The sequence below is a fragment of the Astatotilapia calliptera genome, chromosome 11 (genome assembly GCF_964374335.1).
Source record: "Astatotilapia calliptera chromosome 11, fAstCal68.1, whole genome shotgun sequence".
In the NCBI taxonomy this organism is placed as follows: Eukaryota; Metazoa; Chordata; class Actinopteri; order Cichliformes; family Cichlidae; genus Astatotilapia; species Astatotilapia calliptera.
Genome location: NC_137432.1, coordinates 19,432,726 through 19,459,593, shown reverse-complemented (window position 1 = coordinate 19,459,593; position 26,868 = coordinate 19,432,726). Strand labels below are relative to the sequence as shown.

General features: G+C 42.5%; 1 long non-coding RNA gene across 1 annotated transcript in view; it reads left to right on the top strand.

Moving 5' to 3' along the window:
* Nucleotides 1-25,753, top strand: part of LOC145431800 (uncharacterized) — a 43,776-nt gene extending 18,023 nt beyond the window's left edge. Inside the window, exons 2-3 of the long non-coding RNA XR_013912104.1 lie at nucleotides 23,224-23,283; nucleotides 23,976-25,753. This is a non-coding gene — a long non-coding RNA (uncharacterized LOC145431800). The remainder of the gene's footprint in view (nucleotides 1-23,223; nucleotides 23,284-23,975) is intronic.
* The last annotated feature ends 1,115 nt before the right edge of the window (nucleotides 25,754-26,868 follow it).

Below are 26,868 nucleotides of genomic sequence, written 5' to 3'. Positions count from 1 at the left end.
TCAGCGGCAGAAAATCAGAAATTGCGTGTCGACGTCAGGTCTCTGTCACTCTCTGTATTAGAGAAATCTTGCTGTAATTGCAGTAGCTTCAAATGTCCTGAACTTCTGCATCAAAGTCAGGTATATGCAGTGTTTTACTGCTGTGAGAGTGTGCACTGTGTGCTGCTGTTAGATGAATCAAGGCTACCAAATTGAACTAATTGCACTTTTGCCCACCCAGTGAACCTTGTCTGGGACCCAGGAGAGAAAAGGCCAGAAAGCAGACGAGTGCTTTACTGAATTTGACTAATTGCTCACACCTGCCCAGTTTGCTCTGTTGGGGATTCTATAGAAAGACAAAGAGCAAGGCTGGGAACATATGGATGCAGCAAAACAATTTCACAGATTATCTGTTATGGGTCATTTAGTCTTTAAGGTATAAATATGTTGCTTATTTAGTATCTGAGGTGTATGTGGCCAATGTGTATGATTTACCAGCTCAAATATTTCTCCTTAACCACCTTTCTTTGTCAAAAAAACACGAGACGACGAGATGACTGCTTAGCTAAGAAAAAGAAGGAAATACAAGTATAAAAAAAGCAAAATCTTACAGCTATAGATAGACCTTATAACTTTTTCACAAAAGCAAATTGTAATGTTGGATGTGGTTTATTTAACAGTGCTTTCATATGCAGAATGCTGTGTATACATCTAACCTGAAGACAGCAGAGGAAAAGTAGGCATAGGAGAAGGAAGCAGAACAAAAAGAGAAGAGAAGGAGTGTGCTGAGATATCTGTTGTCTGACCAGAGGCTTCCTGGGCAGAGCAGAGATGATCTCTGAGTCTCACAGCATGAATTCCATACACCCTACACCACACAAACAGCGTGAATCCTGTGCACTGCATGTGTGAGCCTTGTGGCTCCCACGCACACACACACACACTGAGTGAAAAACATAGACAAACCATCACTCCTACCATGATCTAGAACTCTGACCATTGTCCACAGAGTTGTCATTATGATCACCAAATAAGTTGACTAAGCTTGAGGCGACAGTTGTTGTGATTTGGTGCTATATAAATAAAAATGGATTGAATTATCTTCATATCCAGAGGCAAACAATAGACAACATCCTTTTTTTGCTTTTACAACTTTTTTTTTTTAAATTCCCATTTACACTGGTCATCTTCCAAGGTGGTGCTGTGCCTTATAGTCTTCAAATCAGAAACATATCACAGCGACTCGGCAGTAATTCAAAGATGCCACAGCTCCATGCTAGAAACTCGTGCGTTGGGGTCCTAGACTGTGATTTTTATCGAACAGTAAATGACTGCTTTCGCTTCCAATATCCCCCAGCCATGATTTAAAAGTGCAGTAAATAAGTGCTTACACAACTTTCACAATGTGCAACCATCTGTTCAACTTGACTGTGAGACCTAACGTTTTTATCCTCACCTCAGGATTGATGCATCTGAAGGCATAGCACACAGAACCAATATGTCTGGTCACGTTCCCCTCCTGCATTTGTGGGCCGTATTGCTGTTGTTCTTCTTTTTGCTTTTACCTATTTGACACTATCACACTGTACCTTTTATATAAAATTTAAGAAAAAGGGCATCATCTGTATGGGTTTAGGGGAAAGGGAGGTCTTTGTACTGTATATCTAAGCATGAAGGCACAGAGCCATTCCCCTATGGCCTATTGTTTTGGTAGGGTATGACTCTTACACCCTTCCCCTGGATGTTAGGGGAATAGAGCACAGTCTGGCTAATATTTAACTAATGACTGTGTCTTCCAGACTCGACCGCCCTCCTCTCACCAACTGCCAGACCTGAGCCATCTCTGCAGTGAACCTCACTGAAGTGTGGCTGTGTGAAATAGAATGTGGAGGGATGGGGCTCTCCACACAGTATCAGGGGAAAGGGATATGGGAGAAAATAACTGTTGGAGAGCCCATAAAGGAGCTGTGAGTGAGGCGGAGATGGATGCAGACTGTTGTGTGGGAGGCCAACAAGTCCAGCAGTCTGAGAGAATGCCATATGCTACCTTGAGGCAGGCAAAGTCTAGCAAAAGGCAAAAGAGAAGTGCAGTTAGTGAAGAGTGGCTGCTTTCCCTCAGCGCTGATATTTGTTTGGCCTCCATGTTTCTCATCGAGCTTTACACTTTTCTGCCAATCTTTCTTATAGATATAGAGGATGTGAGATAACGTCAGTGGGGAAACAAGAGAAGGGGCTGAAAGAAGAGGAAAGGCGGGACTGAGATAATGAGTAAAAAGGCATTATTAGATAATGAGGTCTGTGTTTGTCAAGTGGGAGAAAGAGGAGAGGAAGACAGAAATCTGTAAGGGCAAAATAAGAAAGATTAAGGGGAAGTCAGAGAGACAGGGGGGGACGAAGAGTGGCTGATGGATATAAAAGATGCAGCAGGGCTGATTATTGTTAGGGTGCCACCAATGCCGACCGAAGCCCATAGTGCTGCCAGGCAAATGTAGTATTAGTCACTTTAATAATTAATCACCCTGGGAGCATGTCGTTTGAGCCATGCGTTGACCCATTTCTCGAACATTTTTTCCTCAACAGGAACATATCCACAGAGCCCTTCTTCTTCTTTACCTCCATTTAGTAAGGAGGGGTTGTGGGCCCAAATCCTCTGGGTCAGGCCTGGTCATTTATTAGCCACATTTCTCTGGAGAAATAAAAGTAATCTTGCTGCTCTTCTCAAAGGCTGGAAACCATGCAGGGAGACAGAATAGTGGCCTCGGCTGTGGCCCAATGGGCCTTGCTGACGGTCCGTCCTGGTGAAATATGAAGCCCATATGTAGGACGGCCCTGTGAAAGAGGGACCCAACAGAGCTCCTTCAGGCTTTGATGCTCATCACCACAAAAGCAGATGGCGGTGTCCTGGTCTTAAAACTTTTTTTTGCAACAACCCCCCTCTCTTCTTTTATCCAATCCTATCCGGCCTATTAGCCCCCTGCCTGTCATGGTCTAGCAGCCTATGCTTGGTCCCCAGGGGGCTTCCAGAGCTATGGAATGAAGTCAAGCTTCCCCATTGACACAGGTCTCTCTGGATGGCTTTGAATAGAAGTCAACTGAGTGAAAAGGCATGTTTTAGAGGACAAAATGGAATAAGGTGTGGGGTGGATCAATACGGCAGGGTTGTTTGGACTTGAAATGCTTTGCTCTCTCTGTGTGTTCAGACAAAGCAGTGCTGACTGCAGGTGGCAAAGAATTTTTCCGGACATTGGGTAAAAAGTAACAAAGGGTGTTTAATGGAAGAGAAACCTGCATGCATCTGTCTGAAAGATTGTGATCAAAGCAAAGAGATAACCAGCTGTGTTTGCGCTCTCTATATATTTATATTCCTACCTGCTTCTCTAAAACAGGCAGGATTTGTCACCGAGGTCCAATATCAACCTGTGTGCTTCACACACCCAGGCAATTTCCAAACCAGAAGGCAATCAAAGACTTAAAGTTAGACACAATGCAAATAGGTCCGGGAGCCCATCTGTAGTAATCCAACAGTCCCTCCTGCACCAGCCTGATTTCCGTCTCAGGCTCTCTGTGGCACAAGCCAATTAACTGTTTGATTCAGAGCTGGGGATGAACACCCTAATTGATTACATGGCGATAGTCAATTCAATTATCAATTTAGGCACAAAAAGCTAAGCAGAGGCACAATGAAGTTTGCTGAGCAAGTTCTTCGGCAACTTGGCAGCACAATAGCTGTGTATGTTTGTTTAAGCACAGGAATGAAAAGTAAAGGAGGAAGGCAGGGAAGCAGGGGAAGGAACACTGACACTTACTGTAGCTACTGCAGGTTGTTTACTTGCAGTCTCAGACTTATACCTCTTCTCTGCTTCTTCTGTCTCCTCAACACAGACATTCTTTGCTGCCAAAGAAACGCATACAGACCAGCAGGCAGACAGAAAAGTGTGCGCGCACACACAAGCACACACACACATATATATGTATATATTTAAAAACCCACAAACATTTGCAGTTTATAAACACCCAAACAACTAAATGTAGAATATTATACACGTTCATGTATGAAACAGCCTCACAATGCACCATTCAGATTGAATATGCTTAATTAAAAGCAAAACAAAAAAGGAAGGCATGCACTTTCCACATAAGATTTCTACCAGTTAACTGGCGTGCAAATAACATACATGAACACACAAATCAAAGTTTGGCAGCGATTTAATCGCATGAGAAAAACCCTCTTTTCCTGATCATCCATGTGATCATGCTTTGTTTACTCTGTCATGGAGAGATGCTCTGTTCGATCAAGCTGAAGAGGCACTAGGTTGGGTGGCTGCACTAACAAAGTCTCAATGAGCCGTCTGTCGACAGGGTAATTTCCCAGGGCGGCTCTGTGTCTCACTCCTCATGGTTCTGCTGGTGAAGATAGAAGATCAGCACCTGAATCATTGGAAAGGAAACAAAATAAATATAGAGTCATACCTCCATGCGCTGTCCACCCTCAGCATACTTATACTTCACTAGCATGCACATCATGCTGTTTGTGGCCTTTTTCTGTGCTGCCATTGTTAATAGGCAAGCTGTTGGGCTCTTTTCATTGTGAGGGTTACTCACAAGTACACTAGGAAATGACACTGTAATTACTGCATTACTTTTGTTTGCAGATAAAACAATAAATGAGAGAAACTAGCAATACAGTAGACAATCTAAAGAATTTGGAAAGGTTTTACAGCTACAGACAATTTTCCCATGTAAACAACATATGCGTATTAAAAACCTACGTGATTGGAGACATTTTTCAGCTTAAAACACAGAATTGTGCCAGATGTCACAGTATATGAGAACGTTCCTATCAGTGCCGAGTTGCTTATTTACCTCCTTAATCATAAGAAGAATTTAATCTAATAATATTGCCTGCATGGGTGGTTTTGGGTAACACTGTAGGGATGCAAGAGATATTCATGATTTGAATGAGGGAACAGTCTCTTTAGGATTGTGTGGAGACAATTCTTTGTTGATAATTTGCTGCCGTTTAAATAATCAAGCTTGAGTGCACTACAGAGAGTCTTTTTCTTGGAATTTACATATCTGCACAGTCCGGGTCATTATAAATAAAAAGAACAGCACATGGTGGTGTACAAAGAAGAATAAAACCTTTTTTTTTTTTTCAGTAGAGCTACCGGTTGCACAGAAAAGCAAGCCAAGGAGCTGCATACTGCTGGAACAACTGTGGACCGGGATGTTAACAATTCGAAAGGTGTTGAAGCTGAAATAGAGCAATTTGGATGCTCACACTGATACACATGTACTAGCACATTAACCAGGACACAAAGTGGCCTTCAATTTCTCCTGTCTACTGTAACATGCTTGCTGGCAGAGAAAAACACCTTTTTGTCATTACAGACCCCTGCCAGGCACTGATGACTGTTCACACAATGACACATAAGTTACACCCCCCTTTTCTATTAGCAGGGAGCTGTGCAGGATATAAAGACAAGGAGGTGATGTAGAAAGAATGCACAGGCTGCTGGAAGTGAAGGAGTCAGGTGGGGAGGTGTCTGTGCTCAGCAATTTTTTAAATAGTGGTTGGAGACAAAAAAGTGTGCCAAATGGACTTCTCCATCAATCTGACAGGGCTCTCCTTTACTCAGTGTGGATTTCTAAGGATGCTGTTTTTGTGTGAGTACAGGGGTGTGCGGTAGGGGGTTGCATGGATATAATGCACTGCAAGTGGTGCTCCCAGATGGTTGTCTCCCAGTGCTACTAGGAGGTCTTCAGCCTTTATCTATGACAGGCAGTAGGTCTTAACATCATCCACACACACACTGTTCTGTTCCAAGCCTGAGACCCACAGGACTGAAGTTAGAGAGAGACCAGAGGTCTCAGTGCAAGAACAACTCCCTGCTTCCCCTCTGTCTTTTTTTTTTCCGGAGAAAGAAAAGACCTCAATGACAGCAACGGCTCGGAAACACATGGGACTTCAGATGCTTACTATGTTCTTTTGGCAAGGACCATCTTCCGAAACTGCCACACACACACACACACACACACACACACACACACACACACACACACACACACACACACACACACACACACACATATACACACATATATACAACTACACATGAATGCCTGCACACACATTGACACGCACAAATGCCCCAGCATGGCTCCATCCTCCTCTGTGGGTTGAAGCCGGTCCAGAGGATCAGCATTGTTGGAGAGGCTTAGTGAGGGAGAGAGTAAAAGTCTACAAGAGGCAGAGGAAGAAAGACTGTAAGAGAGAAATGGCCAGACAAAGAGATGCCAGGACATACTGAGCCACAACATTCTTAATCGACTTTCTGACGACTTCTCATATTGTCCATGCAAGGTCGGCTTTGAGATGCACTGAAATAAACCAAGGGAGACGCTACACGGGGAGGGACTGGATGAGTAAATGGTGCAGTGAATAACCGTTGATAACAGGGAAAGGTGACAGGATCTAGATTTAGGACAATGTGTTTGCTGCTACATAAGCTGTATTTAAAAAGTTGCCCACTTCAGTGTCCTCCACAATGGCACCTTGTTACCACTTGAATCTTCAGGAAGTCATTTTTCATAAAGGGCTGTGGGTGTCAGTGTGTGTTAGTGTCATGGCGAGTAAGGGTTATTCTTTTATCCTTTGACCCAGATTTTGAGGCAGAACTGAACAGGGGACATGAAAGACAGGCCTCCCAATGGAGTCAGGGTCATGTGCAACCTGAACAGAGGAGCACACTGGCATGGCCAGCCGAGCAGAAAACACTATTATGCATACGCAGAGCCCACACAGACGCGGCGCACATGTGCTTCCAAAAATGCATGCATGCACACACACCTTCAAAAACTTTCTCATGATCAAGATCACGAAAGGTAGGGTACCTTGCATGGTAATTCTCTCCCCTCCCCTCTCCACCATGCACATAGCATATTAGTTCTAATAAGGGGAAACGCAATCACATATGTGTAAGTACTGGCATAACAGCCCCTTACTGACAAAACAAACATGAATTTTTACATTTGTGTGGTCCTTTATACTCATATTACTGCCTGTAGCCTTGTGGTGGTTTATAAGCTATATAAGCACACATGCACTGAAAAAATATGCGATCAAGTTTAGCTCTAAAGGTTGCAAGGGTGAAATAGAGTGATGGCTGCCTTTCTTCTCTATATACACTGTCTAAATATGATGTAACAGACTGCACTCTTGTCGGTGTAGGTGAAATGAAATGGGTTTTGTGAAGGCACAAAAGCGAGTTTGTCTATTTATCAAAGGCATTCTTTCCAGTTGCTTTTGATACAAGAATAAGAGAGGGAGGTACTGATAAGACAGTGACATAGGTGTGTGTGTGTTTGCCTGTTGGTAGCCCAAGAAGTTAAAAAAATAGTGGGTAAAAGATGGAAAGAGATTTACACTGTAGGGACAGAATGAACAGATTTACACAAGGAAAGGGGCAAATTTACAGCCAGAGATGTGGATCCACTGGAAACACAATACTGGGCTTCTGCCAGTGTTAAATATGGTCCTTCACCTGCAACCAGATGCTCCCTCACATCAGATGCCTCTGCCACACCCCTTATCCCTCTCTCAGCTTTAATTTCTCCAAAAGTCTCCTCCATCTCTCTCGGGGTAGATAATAGCAAAACGCTGTCATTTCAGCAACTCAACTTTGCACCACAACCAACTGTGCTGTCACAAAAAAATAGTCTTTATTCTGGATATGAGTGACAGTCTTTGGCCAGGCTCCTAGCACTACTTCTTATGACCACTGAAATCCCTTAAGGTGCACTTCTTGTTAGAGTTGACAAGTCGGTTTGGGGGGGGAAAAGCCATTACCAGAGACGAAAGGTATCCGGCAGCCTCCCGCTGGTATAAATTGAAACCAAATACAATGGCTCCAAGCTAAGTAGGCATTTTGGGAAATCTAATAGTGCCATTTCTTTGCCTTGCTAGTAATTCTAGTGAAGTTTTCTTTACTTTATTTGTTACATGTCTTTGCCAGGATTTGGTCCTTTCTGTTCTTTACATTTATTACAGAACATATTTTTTCAGTTTCTTCAATAAATGTATGAAGCACCTATAGCGATGACTCCCTACCAATATTTTGATAATGTCCTATTTAACTTTCTTTTTTTTTTGATCACCTGCTTAGTAATTGCAGCCTCTCTTCCTCCTCTCTTGTCGCACAGTGAAGCCTGGGAGCTTGGCCACATGGTTCAGGCCTAGGCTACAATGCACAAGGACAAGGGGGGATGAGGAAACTAGTGGGGGTTCAGAGGCATAAAAGTTCCTTTCTTCTTCCACCCTAGCCTCTTTCTTTGAGCCAGAACAGAGGGTTGCCACGGCGATGAGGTTGGTCTGTCTCCCACAGCGTGGTCTGGGAAGAGCAGCAGATTGCTCTGACATTTACTCAGGCTGGAGGAAACAGAGACGATGGAGCAGAGAAACACACAGGCATAAGCACACAGAGCGAGAGGACGCAGTGATATGTTAGTGAATGGCAGTCGCATAAAGTGATTGGATTAAACAATGACACCTGCAAAAATCTGACGGTTTACAGAATTGGCTGCTTTTAAGTAAACCCTTTATCATCTTTTCATTGTCCATTCATCCCCAACTTCCATCCTTGACTGCATTTTCCATCTCATTTCGATTTTGCCAGGAAGTCAGTAAGCCAACACGTTCCCATCCAAACCATATTTGCCATTGAATTCATGCAAGCCATCAATGCACGGACATGATAACAAGCAAGACTTCAGATCAGAAAAATACACACACAAACACATACGTATATTTGTCTGTCTCTTGATGGCCAAACCATCAAGAGACAGACTAGTGACAATGCCAACGAGCTTAGCAGTGAAAACTGAAAAACATGGCCAGAGATTGTGCACAGCTTTTGTTTTCCATTTCAGCACCAAGAAAAAAATTGCCCAGCAACATATCTTTTGAGCAGATTCTTTTAAATCGCTTATCTTAAAGTATGCACAAGTCCTTGTGCATCCATGTTACTGCACGCATGTGCGGTTTTAAGGGTTGCTCTGGACCTTGGATTCACCAATCAGTCAGCGTAGGAGATCTCCACCCTGATAAACCCTGTGAAAATTGAAAACCGTCAGAAAGTCAAAACCACTTTTCTGTTTTTGTTCAAAAGCTGTTCAAACACAATCTGATTCTGTATGAGGGGTGTCAACAGGCAGGCCTATCAGCAAATAAAAGAAAGGAAATAGAAGTAAGAAAGCAATGAATGGTGTTATGTGGGGGGGAAAAAGATAAGCATGAAAGCAACGTACTGTCAGATGTATTGTAAAGATGCAGTATTTTTTCCCCTATGGATTATTTAGCATATACAGCTCACAAAAGAGAAAGAAAGAAGAGACTTTAGATCACAATATGCCAATGTAAGTCATGCAACTTGATGATGTAAATGTCAGCATTGTATGAAATACGTATATGTTCCACTGCATAAAACTTCAAGAACACTATGCTAATGTGCACTGAAATACAAAAGGCTCCCAGTGTTCACTAGTGAATGAGCTTTGTATTCCCTACGACCAGCGCTCTGATGGAAATATTCACTTTTAGCCTCAGTCTGATTCATTGGAATCTAATTAAAGGCAACTTCTGTGGGAATACCCTTTGTTACCATTACCCACATAAACATGGAGGCATACAGACACAGTTCTCATAACCTTGTCTCGTCCCATATTTGCACAGATCATGCCAGTGTAGTGTCCTCAGAGCTAGTTGTGGGTTTAGAGTACTGAAAGCATGAAGGAAATTTGAAAAACTCAACAGCAGCTTTTCCTTTGAGAAAAAAAAAAGCCACGTTTTTAGAGATGTCATTGTGAACAGTTTGAAAACTACTTTCTGCCAACTGTTTATCTCACTACAGATGGCAGAAATGTCAAAAACATCATCTGTGGGATATTTTTAAAAAAGAGGAACTGTGTCACTATATTCAAAAAGACACACGCCGAGAGTTCATTAAAAATTAAATACATAAAATACCCATAAAATCCTATTTTGTAGGTGGAAGTCCCACTTACGTATGTATCTGGATCTGTTATTCAAAGCTGTTTTGGTGATTTTTTGACCCCTAGAAAATGAAAGAAGGTTTAAAAACACACTCAGAAGTGACTCCCAATTAATTAAATTCAGACCTTACGCACACTGTCTATTTAATGCAGTACAGCGATGATTATTAGTTTTTGCATGTGGCAAGAAAAATACTTAATCTGCCTGAGTTTAGATTATACAGATGTGATGATCAGTGAACAAGACAGAGATATCATACATATATATATATATATATAATGATTAATGCTACTTAAAGCAGTAAACATGGTCATTTTCTAAGGCACAAAGAGAACAAATGGTTAACTTCAATAAAAGCCAAAGCGAGGCTATCTTGCATGGAGAGTTCTATGCTAGTCAGAGCAGTGTACTTACCATTATACATAATACAAACAGATTTTTCTGTGAACTCATGTTTTACAGAACAATGAGCCTCTATTGGGTGAAGCATATATAGATTATCATTGCATACATACTATCCCAACTTAATAGCATTCCTTCCTTTCTTACTGCAATGAGCTTCTCCAGGTGCAAACAAACTTTGAGGCAGAGGCGTCTAATAAACTCCAAAACAAGCCAGGTCTCCTCACTATCCAAAATAGCACTGACTGTGGTTTTTAATAAAAAATATTTCAAGGTTTTCCTCTCAGACATCAAACAGCTTAGTATTCCCTTGTGGTGGTCGTGTATTCTTCTTCAGCCATTCAAAGAAATGAAAACAACGCCCCCTCTGGTCAGTCAAAATCCATTAGCATCCTCACTGAGGTCCATGAAAGTGAAAATGACATTTTTTAATAAGAGACTTAACTAGAACGGAAATATTTGCAGTCACTGTCATCCCCCATTGAAATGGAAATTGGCAGCGTTGTTTAAATGAAACAAGATGAGGGTTCGCTTGTGTACCTGGGCTTGCTGATGATGCTGCAAGTGGATTTTAGTGTATGAGTCATTTGCTAGCAGAAGCAGACAGGAGCTAATGGTGAGTACCAGCAACAAAATGTCCAAACAGAAAACAAAAGCAGTGTCATGACAAACTAATATGGATAATCTATACTTGAAAGGAAAGGGAACTTCACCAAACATCACGTATCTTGATTTAATGTCTGCTTGCTGCTGCTGACCCTCTGCCTTCCCTTTGCTAATTTGTGTAATTAATTTCTTGCTGTCTTGCTAATTGTATGGAGATTACGACTTCGTGTTAGGTGCTGTTAGGTGTTGCAGCTGCTATGCATACCACCAATCAGCAGGGGCAGAGCAGTTTGTGCGCCAGAGCCTCAAGTGCTTCAAATCATTTGGTCACTCACCTATTGACACTAGTGTATAAGTGAGCCTGTGCAGGTGATGTTTGCTAACATTAATCCTTTCAATCTTATTTTGTTTTAAATTGAGCCGCAAGCTGAAGTAACAATCTTTAGCTGGCATCTATATACACTGTGAATAATTGAGAGGTGAACTGTGTAACTTTTATGATCGCATTTAAAGCCAGTGATCTGCTGGGAAACCCTGAGTCCAGGCATTTATGGGGATGTTATTTTGCTATGTAGCGCCCAGATAAACACTGCTGCACAACATGCACTCCCGGTTGAATATTGAAAATGGTTTCTACGGATAGATTTTGAAAACGTAGATAACGTAATGTTATCATTATTGCTGGGCAGAAAAATCTTCTTGGGGAGAATGACAATTGAAAATCAGAATCAGATGAACTTGAATTTGAGTAATCATGGGAGTCAGTGCAGTCTTTTACTTAACCTCAAAGACACAAATCGCAAATCTCTGATTAATATTAATAACATTGGAATAAGTTGCTATATATGTTGCATATTTGTTTTTAACTACACTTCATCACATAAAAAAGATTGCTGTTACTGTCAGGTCCTCATGTACAATCACAAAAAGAAGCATGCGTTTAGCTTCGATATGAAGTATTTCTAGGGCTCCTAGTTTGATGCTGCTTTGTTTTTCTCTTGATTCTCTGTTACCTGCTGACATAGTCAAAGCTTCATTTGTGTACTCAATGTGTGATCAGTGCATGTGGTCACTCCTACAGAGATATGGGGATAAAGACAGACCAAATGATGCTTTGTAATGGAGTTATCCCCTTTTTGCATATAATCTTATCACTTGCTGAAGGCACTTTGTTGCAAACCCAGAAGGGTTCTTGAACTTGTTCCTCTCTGCCACGTGTCCTATCTACTCCTCAGTCTCAGGGGGTCAGTCATTCTGCGGAGGCTGAACTCAGGGGGATAGAAGCAGCAGGAGTGAGATGAGCCTGGAGGGGATCTTCTCACCCTGAGACGAGTGATTACTTCACTGGGACTAAGTTATGCTAATGCATTCATCTCCAAAAGCAGCGTGATTATTTAGAGTTCCTCACCAACTGTTTTAGATTTCGCCTGCTTGCTATTTTATGCAAAGATGCTTTTTTTCTCTCCCAGTGCTCCATTGGCACAGTGCTTGCCAAGCTGAGTGAGATAAGAGGGGAGAAAAAAGTAGAAGATTGTTGAATTCTTTGCCCTTATTTTAATGTGCCCTTGATGTCTGAATGAATGCAAATCAAAATATGTCTGCTTTTCTCTCCAGAATGTATTGCATGTTGCAGTTCCACAAAATGACAGTGGAGTGGAATAGAGCAGATGATGATATTGCATACAGTATATCATTTTGGTTATTTCCCTGGCCCTCTAAATTGCCCTATGTTTTATTTAAAAGCTTCCAACACGTTCACTTTAATCCATAGGAACTTAGTGCATTTTTCCCCTTCCTCTGCCTCAGAACTAAAGCCCTTGTAGTCCTATTTAGCCAGTTTTGATGCCATATTCCACCTGGTGCTCTGCATGCTGTTCGGAATGAAGCTGTGTCCTGGCCTGGCTGTGGTGTTCCTGTGAAGTAGCGTCAAGGGATATTACCATAATACCAGACTGAATATGTCAGAGCACATTCCCTCTAATCCTGAGCACACTGTAATCAGAGGAGACTGGGCTTCCTACCACTGTGGCCGCGAAAACACGTGCCACTGGTCTGCTGAACTCTGCAAAGATGGTGAGGGTTGGGGGTGAGAGGGTGAGGGCTGAAGAATTGAAAGACCTTACCGGAGGTGAGGAGGTGGGTTAAATATATCCCCCCCAAAGAAAAGCAAAAACAAGAGGAGGAGATAAAGTGATGTGTCAAATGGAGAAGAAATAATGGTTTGGGACAAGCCACATGGTGCAGGAGTGATGCGGTGATGGTCCAGAAGGGAGGGGAAGTAGAGGAATGGCAGGGAGATTTTATAGGATTCTGAAGGACTGTAGGGATTTGGAGAGAATTGGAGATTTCTGAAAATGAGAGTGCTGCCCAGATGCAATGCAGAGAGCAGCATCTGCAGTATTAATTACAATAGCCCCCCCCCCCCCCCCCCCCCCCCCAATCCCGTCCCTCGCCCCTGCTGTACTCTGCCACCTGTTTCCTTTCAATGGCCCCACAATACGTGAGTGAAATCCAGGAATCCACATTCAGCACTGTGGCTGATGCAATCCCTTACAAGCTGCATCCCCGTGCCCACCCATCAGCCCCCACTCACACAGACACTTTGAAAAAATTCCCTGCGGGTATCTTGATGTCCTATCTATTAGGAAGTGAAAGTGAGAAACAGAGCAAATAAAAGCTCTCTGTCACCCAAGATGCCTTGTCCATGTGCTTCGTTTCTTCCTTGCTGCTGAATTGATTTGGTGAGCAAACCGCTTCGCTGATGGTGAGATTGTCGGACCCAGGAGGACCGAAGCGCACCGTGAAACGTTGCCGTGTCAGGGCTGTGGTTGTGCTCGTGTTGCAGTTACTGCGTACCGCTCCTATCCGAATCCCAAGATTACATCTGCTCGCTCTGGATTGTTTTTGCGCTGCCCTCGTGGACGGATGGTGAAATTGTATCATAGATTTAAGCCCGACACATTTCACAACATTTTGTCAGTGATGGGCTGAGTTATGGGCTGATCTTAACCTCCTAAAGGGTGAAAGCAGGGCAGTATCCGTAAAGTAACACAGATTAAAAGAAAGATCTGCATAGAGGATTTGTACGGGCAAAAAATAGCAAGAGATCAACTCTCTGCGCGCATTCCACTCATAAAACCAAGTGGTAAGGGCGTGGGCTTATCTGAATAAGGTGAAGGGTTGTTTGGGGGGAATGCAAACGGATTGCAAGCCTCTTATAATTGAAGATCTCTTCCAGAGAGAGAGCATGCTCACGTGACAGGCCACACCCCCCTGCTTAACCCACGGGGTTATCGGCTCCACTGCTTCTGAGCACCACTGGCCCAAATAGAATTGGACTTTTCTAGCAGATCATTAAAAAACTTTGCTTGCTAGATCCTTTGTGAGCTCTTTTTGCATTTGAACCCAGACGTCTCACTCTTCCGAACACACCCATGCTTCATATATGCATCCACGTACACAGGTGCATGCAGAGCTGAAGGGCTCAAGTGAGAGAAAGACATACAGAGTGAGGCAAACAACAGTGAAGAGAGTAAGCTCCAGTGAAAATAATATCAGCTGTTACAATACTAATGAACACCAACACAGAGTTAGGACAGAGACAAAAAAGTACATTTCCCTTTTTTTCTTTTTCTTTTTTTTAATGCTTGACCTCCTGCTGAGATTCAGGGGCTTTAATTCTCCTGGTGATGTTGGGATCCAAACAGCTACAGTGAATAAACAAGATTACTCATTTGGACATGCCAGTAAATCTTATCATATTGGAGCAGGGAGAGGGGCCGGGAAACAGCACCAAAGCAATAAGGTTGACAGAGGCCAAGACGCAGGCAGCCACGGTTCCTGAGCGCATTTCTACCCTCAAACAAATCTTCCCATTTTCTTTCTGTGATTTACTGTAGATTTTCCTTTTGTTTGTGGAGTTACTGGGATGTTTACGTTCTCGGGCCAAAAACCGTCACTCTTCATAGGCACGAAACGTGTACTGTATCAAATATTATTCCCTGTCAAATATTTAGTATTAGTGGATTTTTAGGAAGGCTTCATTATACAACCCATCATTTTTCTGTCTTCCTCGCTGAAACTCAAAACATAATATCCCGGGAAAATAAAACTCTGCAAAGGTTGCTGCTAGAAAAAGAAAAAAAAAACGTTTCTTCCGAGAGCTGCTCTCATCAGGTTGAATCTGATGTGGTGAAGATAAAAGGGGGTAGTTTTATTGGGTCGCTGTATGCTCAGATCGTAGCCTAATTTCCTTTCTTAACATAAAGCCATACCGAGCAGAAGCCTCTTGTTACTAAGCGGCCTTGTGCCAGATTTGATTCTTAGCATGAGGCAAGCAGAAGCTGTGCAGCGTGCTGTAGGGTTGCGTATGATGAAGGTCGGGGGAAGTCAGACATGGCAGCATGCACCAGGCTCCACCAGACACAAAGGCAGCCAGAGGAGCTGTTCCAAAAACAGGTTAGTCAGGGAGTTTTTCCTGATTGCATCATGAACATCATGCCTCATCATAGTGAATTCTTGTGACTGAGATCATGAGAGGCGGTTTTTATGGGACCATAACCTGTAAATAAGATGATTACAACAGCAAACATAATGTGGGCGGGGGGTGGGGAGGTGGGCAAGAAACATCACTGCGCTAAGCATACATGACAACAACAGTGATAAAGGATTTAGGGCTTATGGGAGAAGAAAGATGTGGGACTTGTTACCACAATAAATTTGACGTGAACATGCAAAAAAGATTATGAAAAGAAGTCTGCTGCTTCACACACACACACCCTCATCCCCTAAACACACGCATACCGAACTGAACTGCACTTGATATAAGGATGACAAAAAGAGGAAAAGAGAGATTTTTTTCTTCTTCTGAGCAGACGCTGATCTTCTCAAATCCCTGTTTATCTCATGTTAAATCCGTGTAATGTGGATTAAGACCTGTTGAAACATATATACACTTATATCACTGGAACAGATTGAGGTGGACTTCTTTGCCAAATCCTTAACTTGGTTGCCCTGGGAAAAAAAAGGCTTTACTGATACGGGTGATATCAGTTTGACATACTCTTATCTATTCCTTTTGACATCTGTGGATGTTTAGGGCACTATGGCTGGTGAAAGATAAGACGCTTTCATAGTACTAAAAATGTATACAAAGTAACTTTGACTGGTGACACTGATAGCCAACACATACCTTCTTTATTGATATTATTATCAATTAACAAACATTCCAAAACATTTTTGCAAGATTTTCACAGTTATACTAACCACAAATGGCACATTTAAACATTTACAGAGATAAACACTTACATATACAAAGATACATATATAATTTTTACATATAAAAAGTATAATGTATTAATTAAGTATAAAGTATTAATGATTCAAAACACTGGATTAACTTAGTAAAAGAGAGGCGAACACAGTGATTTAAAGGAGTGAGTGCAGTCTGACTGCTAGCTTTATTAGCATAAAATGGTTAGGAATAAACACAAAAGCTAGTACCTGTGCCATATTTTATGATGATATGATGATATATTTTGGAATGAAGCAGACTCAAAGTGAACCAGCAAGCACCTACCTCTTTCAGTATGATTTATTAAAATAGAAATGTTTTCACTGGTAATCCCAGCATAAGAACTGTTAAGGACTAAAGCATAGAGACCTCATATCCTGAGCACTACATTTCATAATTCACGTGATATATGAATATAGTATTTTCTTTTTTTGTTTAAGAGTGAAAGCTTCACATTTAGTTGCTGCTATTTTCAGATTGTGAAGCATCAAAGCTGTCTCTGGGTGCACTTAAATAAATATTAATTAAATATTAATAATATATCATTAGGTCTATAATGGACTGGAAACCTGTCCGGAGGGGGTACCGTACATTTCACCCTTTTGAGCGTTGGACAGTCCCAACGCCAGTCCGGTTATGTTTACTCCGAAATCTTTGAGCTTTAAACATAAAAGTTGGCAGAAACATCTAAATGCAACCAAGTTGGCCTACAGTGAAAATTGCTGTTTGCAAAGTTTACTTTTAGGCAATTCGTTGTAACAAAGCCACACTGACAGCTTCTTAGGATGTGGTGTTAATTAGTTTGGAGCTGAGTCAGAGTTAACGCAGTGCACATGTAAATGTTAGCAAGTTAGATTTAGCACTCTCCACGGGGTTGTGCAACATCAAAGCTGTAACGATATACTCCCCTTTTAAGCAGGTACGCTGTCCCCTCAGTGACAAAACTAATGGATTCATCCTGAAAAACTATTTATGACTTGCACTTTTCTCCTAATGAAACAAACACTGCAGATTGTTCAGCCAATGAGAATTTGCTCGACCAGCCTAATTACGGAAAAAATGTTTACTTATTAAAGTGTGACAAATCAAAACTTCTGTGTCTACAAAGGAGCAATACCCAAACTAATGCTTTGTTTCAGTATAAGAAAAAGTTTATATTACAATATAGCATTCATGCCTTTGTTTTGCATCTTTTCCCATGCATGCATGTCTTCTTTTGCCATATTTCAGGAGTACACAGGTCAGCAAAGCCATTAGGACAAATATTGGTGCAATGCCATCAAATGATAGTGCTTTACCAGGAGGTGCCTCTTTGTTTAGTTAATCTGCAATCTTTTACATTTCAAAAGTGACCTTCCCAACACAGCATGAAGGTATGCAAAATGTGTCTGCGTACACACACACACACACACACACACACACACACACACACACAGACGCACACACACAGACGCACACAAACATCTACAATGATACTTAATCTCTGCTCTGTGCAGCCTGCATCACCCACTGTCCTACTTTAATGGACAGCATTAGGACTTCACCCCACTCCCCCCTCCTCCTTTAGGTCACCACACTTACACCAAAAAAAGATGCATCTAATCCATTACTCCTTAATAACTCTTATCAAGGGACGCCGCTCACGCTCCCTAAAATAAAGTCTTGCAACACGTGATTTTTGAAACCTGTGTTCTTGCTGCTATTATCATATTAGCACTTCTACCACTGTTATGGCTACCTGCTGTAAAAATAGCAATAGTAAAGAAAATCTACCTTGAATGACAAGTAGAGAAAAAAAATCCAGACAGCAACATACTCCTGCTGCAACACACAAGAAAACACAGCAGCAAAGACATGTAAATGTTTTCCTAGCTAGAGAAATTAATAAATAACTAGCTAGTCCTTCCTTACCAAGTGTGCTGAACACCTGCTAGATGCTGCAGTGTCCCAATCTGTGATGTTTTCATCCCACAAATAAATAGCAGCCAGGTTGAAAATAGTGATTTCTCCCGACTCCATCAGGAGACTTCAACATACCAAAAGAGCTCGCAGCTGCCGGTTACAAGTGAGCATAAGGGTGGAGAGCCAGGGATGTAATGAATATAACACATCAGAGTGACTTGTACTTTCTTAGAGTTGCTTGGGATATTTGTATGTATATCACAACCCACATATATACACACACAAACACACACGTTCATACACACACTCCTCACTGTGCCTGATACCTTTTGATCGCAGTAGTGGAAAAATGAGTGAAACTGACAGGGTGAGACAGACAAGTAGATGGAAAAAAGATAGAAAGACTGTGTATGAGAGAGATGGAGAAAAAATTGAGAGTATTTATGTGCAGCTAGGCACTGTGAATATCTCTATTTGATCGGGCACATGGTCCCATTTGCTTTCTGATCCATGTCACGCACAATCTTCACTACACGTTGGTGTAATGCACGTACATTAAGCGTAAGATATGTACGTGTGTGGGGTGGTGGTGAATGAACTGAGCTATTTTGATACAACTGCTGATCCAGTCTTGGCAGGGAGAATGACCGTGCTTATTGAATGGCTGCCTGAGTACTCTAATGAGGTAATATTACCACACCAAATGATGAAAAATTCATGTTACAAGTTGGTGTTGGTGCAGATGGCTCTCAGGAATTTCATTTGTTGTTTGATATTCTGACTTGCCAGCTCAGCAGGCACTATTGTATGATTGGAGCAGGGAAAAAAATACACACTTAAAGCTGAAAGCCCAAGCTATTACCGTGAATAGCCTGTAGACACTGCAACACAAGTGGAAAAGTGTGTTTGTGTACGCAGCTCTGTGCTTTGTGTGTGTGTGTGTGTGTGTGTGTGTGTGTGTGTGTGTGTGTGTGTGTGTGTGTGTGTGTGTGTGTGTGTGTGTGTGTGTGTGTGTGACTTGACTGTACTGTAAGCGTATGATTGCATTTGTTTGTGCCTTTGTGTGTCTCTGGGCAAGAGTGTGTGAAACACAGGGGCAGTGAGGGTGAAGGCATGCATACTGAATGCTAAGTGATTATGCTGCCCATCTCATTGGCATTGGAGAGCTTGTACAGCTCTGATAAGTGCATTTATGGAAAAGTCAGCACAGCTTTATCTCGTCATTGCAGGTTAGATCACACAGATAAAAAAGGATTGGACTGCAAAAAGTAAATAAAAAAAATTCAAACCTGAGATAAGACTCCGGCTTCTAAGCTATAGCAGCCAGTTTCAGACTCACGCTGCTTTGTGACTGCTCATCAGTATAGTGCCTATCACTAACCTAGGGCTGTGTATGGGGCCTCACTAAGACCTCCGGGGATAGCTCAGATAACGTTCCCCTGAAGAAACTACTGATGTTAGATTGTGCTGCTTAAAGTTGTCTTGGGCTGATTTCTGGCGTCTCGTGCTGATGAGTTTTCCACCCAAGGCTACAGCAGAGCAATCATTCCGGGTAACTTTTGATGTATGTAAATTTAGACAGCTTTACCTTCAAAGCATTTAATCACAGCTGATTTTTATTCTTACTGTTTCCGTTCTCTCGGGTCTCTATTTACCATCCTCGCCAAGCTCTATATCTGCCTTCTTTATCTTTTTAATACTCTGCTTCTCATTCACCTAACACATCCCCCTGAAAACCTCATTTTTTCCCTAATATCACCATCCCTTTGTATGTCCTCAAACCTCTCCGTACCTTCTCTTCTCTATGTGTCGAAATAAGGCTCCAACAGTGAACCCTTAGGGTGATGGTGATGGAATGCATTTGGGGGGGCCAGCAGCTTTCTCTCTCCAACCTGCATGCAAAATCATCCCAATGGGGAATCACTGGCTCCTGTTTACAACACAGAGAGGGGTGCGAGTACCATGGTAACACCATTGCTCTCCCCAGAACCCTTGGCAGATAGGTCTGCACAATCACTCCCAGTTAAAATGTTTCACTGTTGGATAAAGAAAAAGAAAAAAAAAGCTGAGGAGAAGAAAATTGGCTGAAAGTATGCTGGCTCACATCCAGTCACAGTGGAAGTCTGTTTTTTTAATTCCTTTTTCATGTTTCTTGACTTAGAAATTAAATTTATGAGCATGACAGAATGAAAGATGCCTTTATAGTCGCGTAAACACGTACTGTATACATAAATCCTACTCAGAACAAGTCATGCACTGTAAACACAGGCAGCCCAAAAAGTCCAATCAGTACTGCAAAATGCACACCAACTTGCTCACAACAACAACAACAACAACAACAAAAATCAAGAATACACACATTCAACCATGCATAAAAAGAAAAGTCTCTCACACACACTCAGTGCTGGCAGAAATTGCTATTTTTTTCACTCTGGCAGAGTGCTCAAGAGATTAAGCTCAGGGTAATTTATAGTATTTTTGGTGAAAATAAATGCTTTAGCCAGGTTTCCATTTAAAAAACCAATTTATTGATTTCCACTGTGGATTTTTGCTAAGTGACCCTGGCAGTTAAATATTCATAAGCCATTAAAAATAAAAGATGCACATTTTGTACATTTGACCTGCTGTTATGTACAGCACAGCCTATAATCTGTTCAATCCGGTATACTGTCCCACTCAGAGGTGAAGCGAGCACTGTTTTGCAAACAGAAAAACACCATTAGTTTGCCACATGTTCAGCGTTGATTAGAACTGGATGAAAGAGACTGCAATCTCCTCATTTGGTAGACAGAGAGGCCCACAAATATCTCCATAACATTATTCTGTTGCTGTTGTTGTTCCAAAAAATGCTGCTTTTCTTTTTCTTAAGATTTTGAAAATTGCCCGCCGTTGCAGCATTTAGACTGAAAAACTGAAGGGAAACAATGAAAAGAAACTTGGAAAACCCATAAAACCTTTAATATGTTTGAGAAGAGAGTGCATTCATGTGAATCCCTTTTTGTAAAATGAGGGTGATGGTGGGGGGAGAAAGATGTACAACAAATAAGGGATAGAAAAGCCCCAGCTCTTTATCCAATAATACACAATAACTTAAAAACGTGTTCCATCTGAGTGTAAGAGGAAAAAGGTCAAATTTTTTTTCTTCTTCTTCTCATCTGCTCAATATTGTCTTATTTCTTAGCTCTTCAATAAGCTTCTCACATGTCTGCCATTGCAGGATTGGGATTCACTTGCTCAGTGTGAGTCCCCCCATCTTGAGAAATTATGCATTGGCTGCGATGCTCCCTGCTGAATCCCTGCTGGGGCTGAGCGGTGTTCTGGGATGCAACCCAAGTCTAATCATCCGCTACAAGTTTAAAAGTAGCCATGGGTAGTTTTTCAGTGGCGGGGAGGAGGGACCACCGTGAGGGGACCCTGCAGAGATGCTCTGCAGAGGCCGCGGCTCTATCCAACTGTCCTCAGATGAAGCAGGCCAGGTAATGAAAAGCAGAGAGAGAGACAGACGAGGGAACTGAGTGAGGTATTTGTTTCCGCAGTTAATAAAAGCTCTCATTCCACATCACATTCATCGCATTTTCTCAGAATGTCCCTATCCTGTGTCCATTTAGAAACACTTTGTCCATGTCAAGTGTCTCCCACGCAGGATGTGACCACTTGTGCATCCTGTGTGACCATGCAAATGTGTACACGTTTGCATATCCAGGAAACTGCTTTGGATCTTCTTTGAATCAAGCCTCTCTCCACCATTTACAATGTCATTTGAAGTAGGGTTTGCATACTTATTCCCTTAAACATCCATTCGTCCATTTTCTTAACCACTTAGGTCTAATTCAGGGTTGCTGGGTTGGGGTAGGGGGTTTTGTGGGAGTGGTTGTTTTCCCAACTGTCACTGAGGGAGGAGGTGGGGTACAAGTCTTTCTTCTTGTTATTGTAGCTGTTTGCCATGTTTTGTACTATGTTGTTTTCCTAATGTTGCTTTGATGGCAGATTAATGAGCTTGAAATGTGTTGCTAAACCCTGAGAAAGGTTTGACACCAGGGTCAACTCTGATTGCTTTAAATGTTCGGAGCTCACCCAACTGCTACACTTCATACTGGTGATTCTGCCCCTATCCTCGGTCCAGTGTTTATACTAGCGGTTTCATGCATTCCTGTGCGCGAAGCTCAGGGTTTCACTCAGAGAAAATAAGTATTCTAAAATCTACGCCCTCAAGATCTTTCAAGGCTCTTTGCCATCAAAACATCCAACTAGCCCCTGCACTGCCTGCAGTAAAGCAAGACAAGAAGACAACACCCTTCCCCATTACTCCCCAATCTCCTATCCCTTTATCCTCTTGTCATTTACGCTTGATCCCTGATTTCTTCTGTAAGCCGACTTCAGCTGGATAACCCCGTAAATGCTTTGAAATTCAATGAGGTTATCACTTCAGAATATGCTTAATTACAGGAACAGTTGTGGCTAACATGTAGGTGTTTACATGAAATTGGCAGATGAAAAAACAGAAAGAAATAGAGGAAGAAGGAAGTTACAGAGCACGACTTGATGAGAGATCCCTCACACGTTTTTAGCGGATCTAATAAATGGAGAGAACTTTGCACAAAACCCTTTCTTGACCACGAATGCAAATGATTCTATACAACAGTGAAGTAATAACCTGATGGGAGGTTGTGTTTGTTGGGAAATACAGCCTGTGTTTTGGGGTTGCTGTGATTAGAAACTGGAGATGACTGCTTATTCCCTCCGAGCTGGAAATTCAGTTGTAATAAAGCAACACGCAGCACTGCTTCCTTCTGCTGTCCACTCACCTCTAAGCTGCAAACACAAGCTTTTAAGGCTGAAGAATGTTTTAGCATTGAGGTGTTGGGGTACCTACATCCTGTTGTGTGCACTTCCTCAGAAATGCAATTATAGCACACATCAGGGCGAGAGGAATATGTTTGTGGGGCCGAAAGACTTGTGACTGACCTTCGTGAACACTTTTCCTCTACAGGTTTGCAGTGCTGCTGGTATTAGTTGATAGGTTGGACAACACAAAGCAGGTGAAGGAAGGGTAAGTAATTTTCTCCTTTGCTGCAACGCTAGACAGATGCCTATTTTCTTATTTAGCTAAGCTATTTCGAGCTCTAACCTTCTTTGTGCTGCATTTGTCATTCTCCATCGAGTGAGTGAGTGACAGTAAACACGATTAGTTCAGGTGCATAAGAAGCAGGGAGATAATGCACAATATATCAACAATGTCGTGGTGGCACATTCGTAACTCTATGCCTCTGAATGCATACGTATTGCTTGGATATTTACACTGTGGCTATTACAACAGCACTGCATAACTTAGCCTTTAGTTTGTTCATGCTGGGGAGGCAGCTGCTCAGTAGAAGTGGGCATGTTAACCCCACAAGTTATTTTGCTGTTTTAGTGACTTTGGTTTCTTTTTCACAGCAGCAGCCCTGACATATGGAGCTTTACTAGGGAGAACTAACAGAAAGTTAATCTGCCCCTGATTCCCATGGCTTGGCCAAACTACCCCCCCCCCCCCCTTTTTTTTTTCTTTTTTTTTATAAACTAGGTCACAACTAAGCACAGCCAATCTAGGAGAAGAAAAAGCCCCACCAACTAAAAATAAACAGCATGGTACAATGAGGAAAGGAAAAAAACAACAACAACATTAAGAAATCAAAATTGGATCTCTTTGTTCTGAATTTGGCTCATTCACATTTTTTTTTTCTTTTTTCCACTATGCTACAGAGAGGCGGAAGCTGCTCGCAAGCCAGCACAATTGTCTTTGGACTAGACAATAAAAAAAGAAGAAAGCCCAGCACAGCCTACAAGCACAAGCCAACCCAGAGCCTTACACGTGAACACCGAGCTGGTGTAATCCACTATAGACATAAGCTGCAGAATGTAATTGAAACAGTGCTGACAGCAGTGCAAAAGATGAAAAACAGGCACAACGGAGGGAGGGTGAAAATGGCAGACGGCACTTTTCCTGTGGCTTGTGATGCAGTGAGAAGCTTGTGTTTAGTTTAGGTAATCCTCTGAGCTGGAAATACAGCCTAACTAGTTCCCCTCTCATCTCTGATAACGCAATAGTTAGGCTAGAGCCTCTCAGACTGCTGACCACCTCTCTTCTCCACGTCTATCCTTTCCCTCTCCTCTCCCGGGTCCTTTCTGCACTTTGTCGTGGCAACCCTGCAGGCATGTTGTCTCCCCTCCTGAGCTCAAAGATTCTGCAGCACCTAGGATGTGCCTCTCGTGGGAGAGCAGACTAAAAGAGGCCCTAAGAGCAAGAGGAAAAACTGAGTGCAGGAGATGCAGAAGATGGGATAGATAAGGGGAGAATGAGTTATGTTTTCATGTTCACAGCCTGTCCTTTTGATGTGCGCACCAAAACAACCTGAGGCCCACAGCAACCAGTCCCAGTGGCTAACATGACAGTCAGCTTGGCAGCCAGTCCGCACGCTGGAGACTTTACTCCGCCTTTATTCCCGCCCTGTCCTGCCGAGCACACTGCCATCCGCTCCCCATCTTCATGGCGTCCCCCACTTCCCACTTCCCAACCCTCCATCTCACATGCCAACGCACATTTGGCACCCCATAACCAAGCCTCCCATTTCTGCCAACCAGTCTCGCTGTTATGCCAATGATTTTGGAAGCGACCGTGCACCATGAAAATAGCACACCATATGCAACAGGAAATGCTGCCCACTAACACTAAACTTTCTAAATAAAAACGATAGGCGGGCAGAAGCCTGTGTGTGTGTCTGTGTGTGTATGTGTGAGATATCACGATTGGACGGATCCCAAAATGAGAAAAGAGAGAATGAGGAACCACGCTGGTGCAGACCCACATTCAGTGTGCAGTGTTGCTTTAGCACCTCTGCACACAACACACACATATAACACACTTTAAGCATTATTCATTTTCATTACAATGATAAGGCCAGTGCCACATAAAAATAATTACAACAAAGGAAGGAATACTAATGAAGATATGGATAATCATTATATGCATACATGGCCAGCAGTGCTGTGATCATGACTGTTGTTGTTTTTTATTGTCTTTCATCTCGCTTAAGAGGCGATGAAAATCAATGGCAGGCTCTCCCTGCGGCTTGGCAACCATCTACAACCCACTGTAGAGGATGGAGATGACTCTCTGTTATAGCTCCCTTCTTTAACCCACACTCACAAAATGTGCGCACACACACACACATACACACAGAGTCAGGCGCATCCGCATGTGTACACATTATTGTACACACATACACATAGACACGCACAAACTCCCCTCACCATAGGCTGCAGAAGGAGATTGCTATCGGGGTGAGGCAGGGTTTTAATTGATCTTGGTCACAGTTTAATGTGAGGCAAGGATTAGCTGTTATCGGTGGAAGGGAAGAGGGAGAGGGAAGGGCTTGGGGAGGAGATATCACAGTCCCTGACGTTAAAACCCGCCGCCCTTGATGACAGGAATTCTGTGATGTGACCCACAAAGATGCGAGTGTGCTGCTGGGAAAGTGCTTGTGGAAAGCTGGGCAGAGGAGAGACAGGCGACATCAAGCTGAACTTAATCCAAATTTCCCTGTGACGTTTTGGGCCAGATCTCGGCTATTTCTAGCCCCGTGCGGAACGAGGGATAGAGACGGTGCCAGAGTTGGGCCTGTGCTATTTAGATCCACAACTTGTTCTTAAGCCTTATTGAAGCATACAAGACATGAAAGTGAGCCACGTTTGATTATTGGCAGATGAATCATCAGAGAGCTAAAGGGCATAAGAGAACGGGCCGGCAAGAGGTATGGGACTCCCTTTGCATCATACTCGCACAGTATTGGCATCCAGAGTCAGAGTTTCTGCAGTCCTTGCGATTCCCTATGGTTCAATAAAACAGGAGATAAATAAGGCAAAGGGCAGAAAGGGTCAACATTAATCACCAAATCACACAGGTTCAAAACATAGCGGTGTGTCTTGTGGCCACCACATATCAGCAGGGATGGATATAACTTTTTTTTTTAAGCCACAGATTTCAGTGTGCTTTCACTGCAGCTTAAATGCCAGGGCAACATGAAAAAAAGCAGTACAGTGTGCCAGTTGGTGAAGCTTCAAACTGAATGAGGGAGAAAAACATCACAGCTCAATGGCTGCTTCGTTGTTTCTCTGTACAGTTTTTTTTCCTACCAAAGAGAACATTGTAAAATTCCTAATCAGAAAGAAAAACCAGACAACTTAGGAACAGAGCACAAAAAACAGAGAGCATAAAAGCTGCATAAAGCAGCTTCAGCACTCCAATCTCATGACTCTGTGCATGGCAAGGAGCTATGATTGGTTTTGTTCAATTGTATTTCATTGATAGTGGAGGCTTGTGGCTTCGGGCGGTATAGACAAGCAAAACAAATCATCCTAGCCATGAATCTGTTGCTTCTTGTGCTTCTCTTTTCTTCTCTTTTGGACAGTTTTCTCATTCAGCGCTCTTCACTGACAGTAGACTATAGTTCAAGAGCCTCTTAACAGTCTCCCTCACCCCACTCCACCCCCAGCCGCCTGCTTTTCTCCGAGTTCCCAAGACAACACTTAACCCAAAGGATGGATGAAAAATCAGAGGCAGCAGAATGTCCAATTTCTCCACAGAGGATCCGGTAAA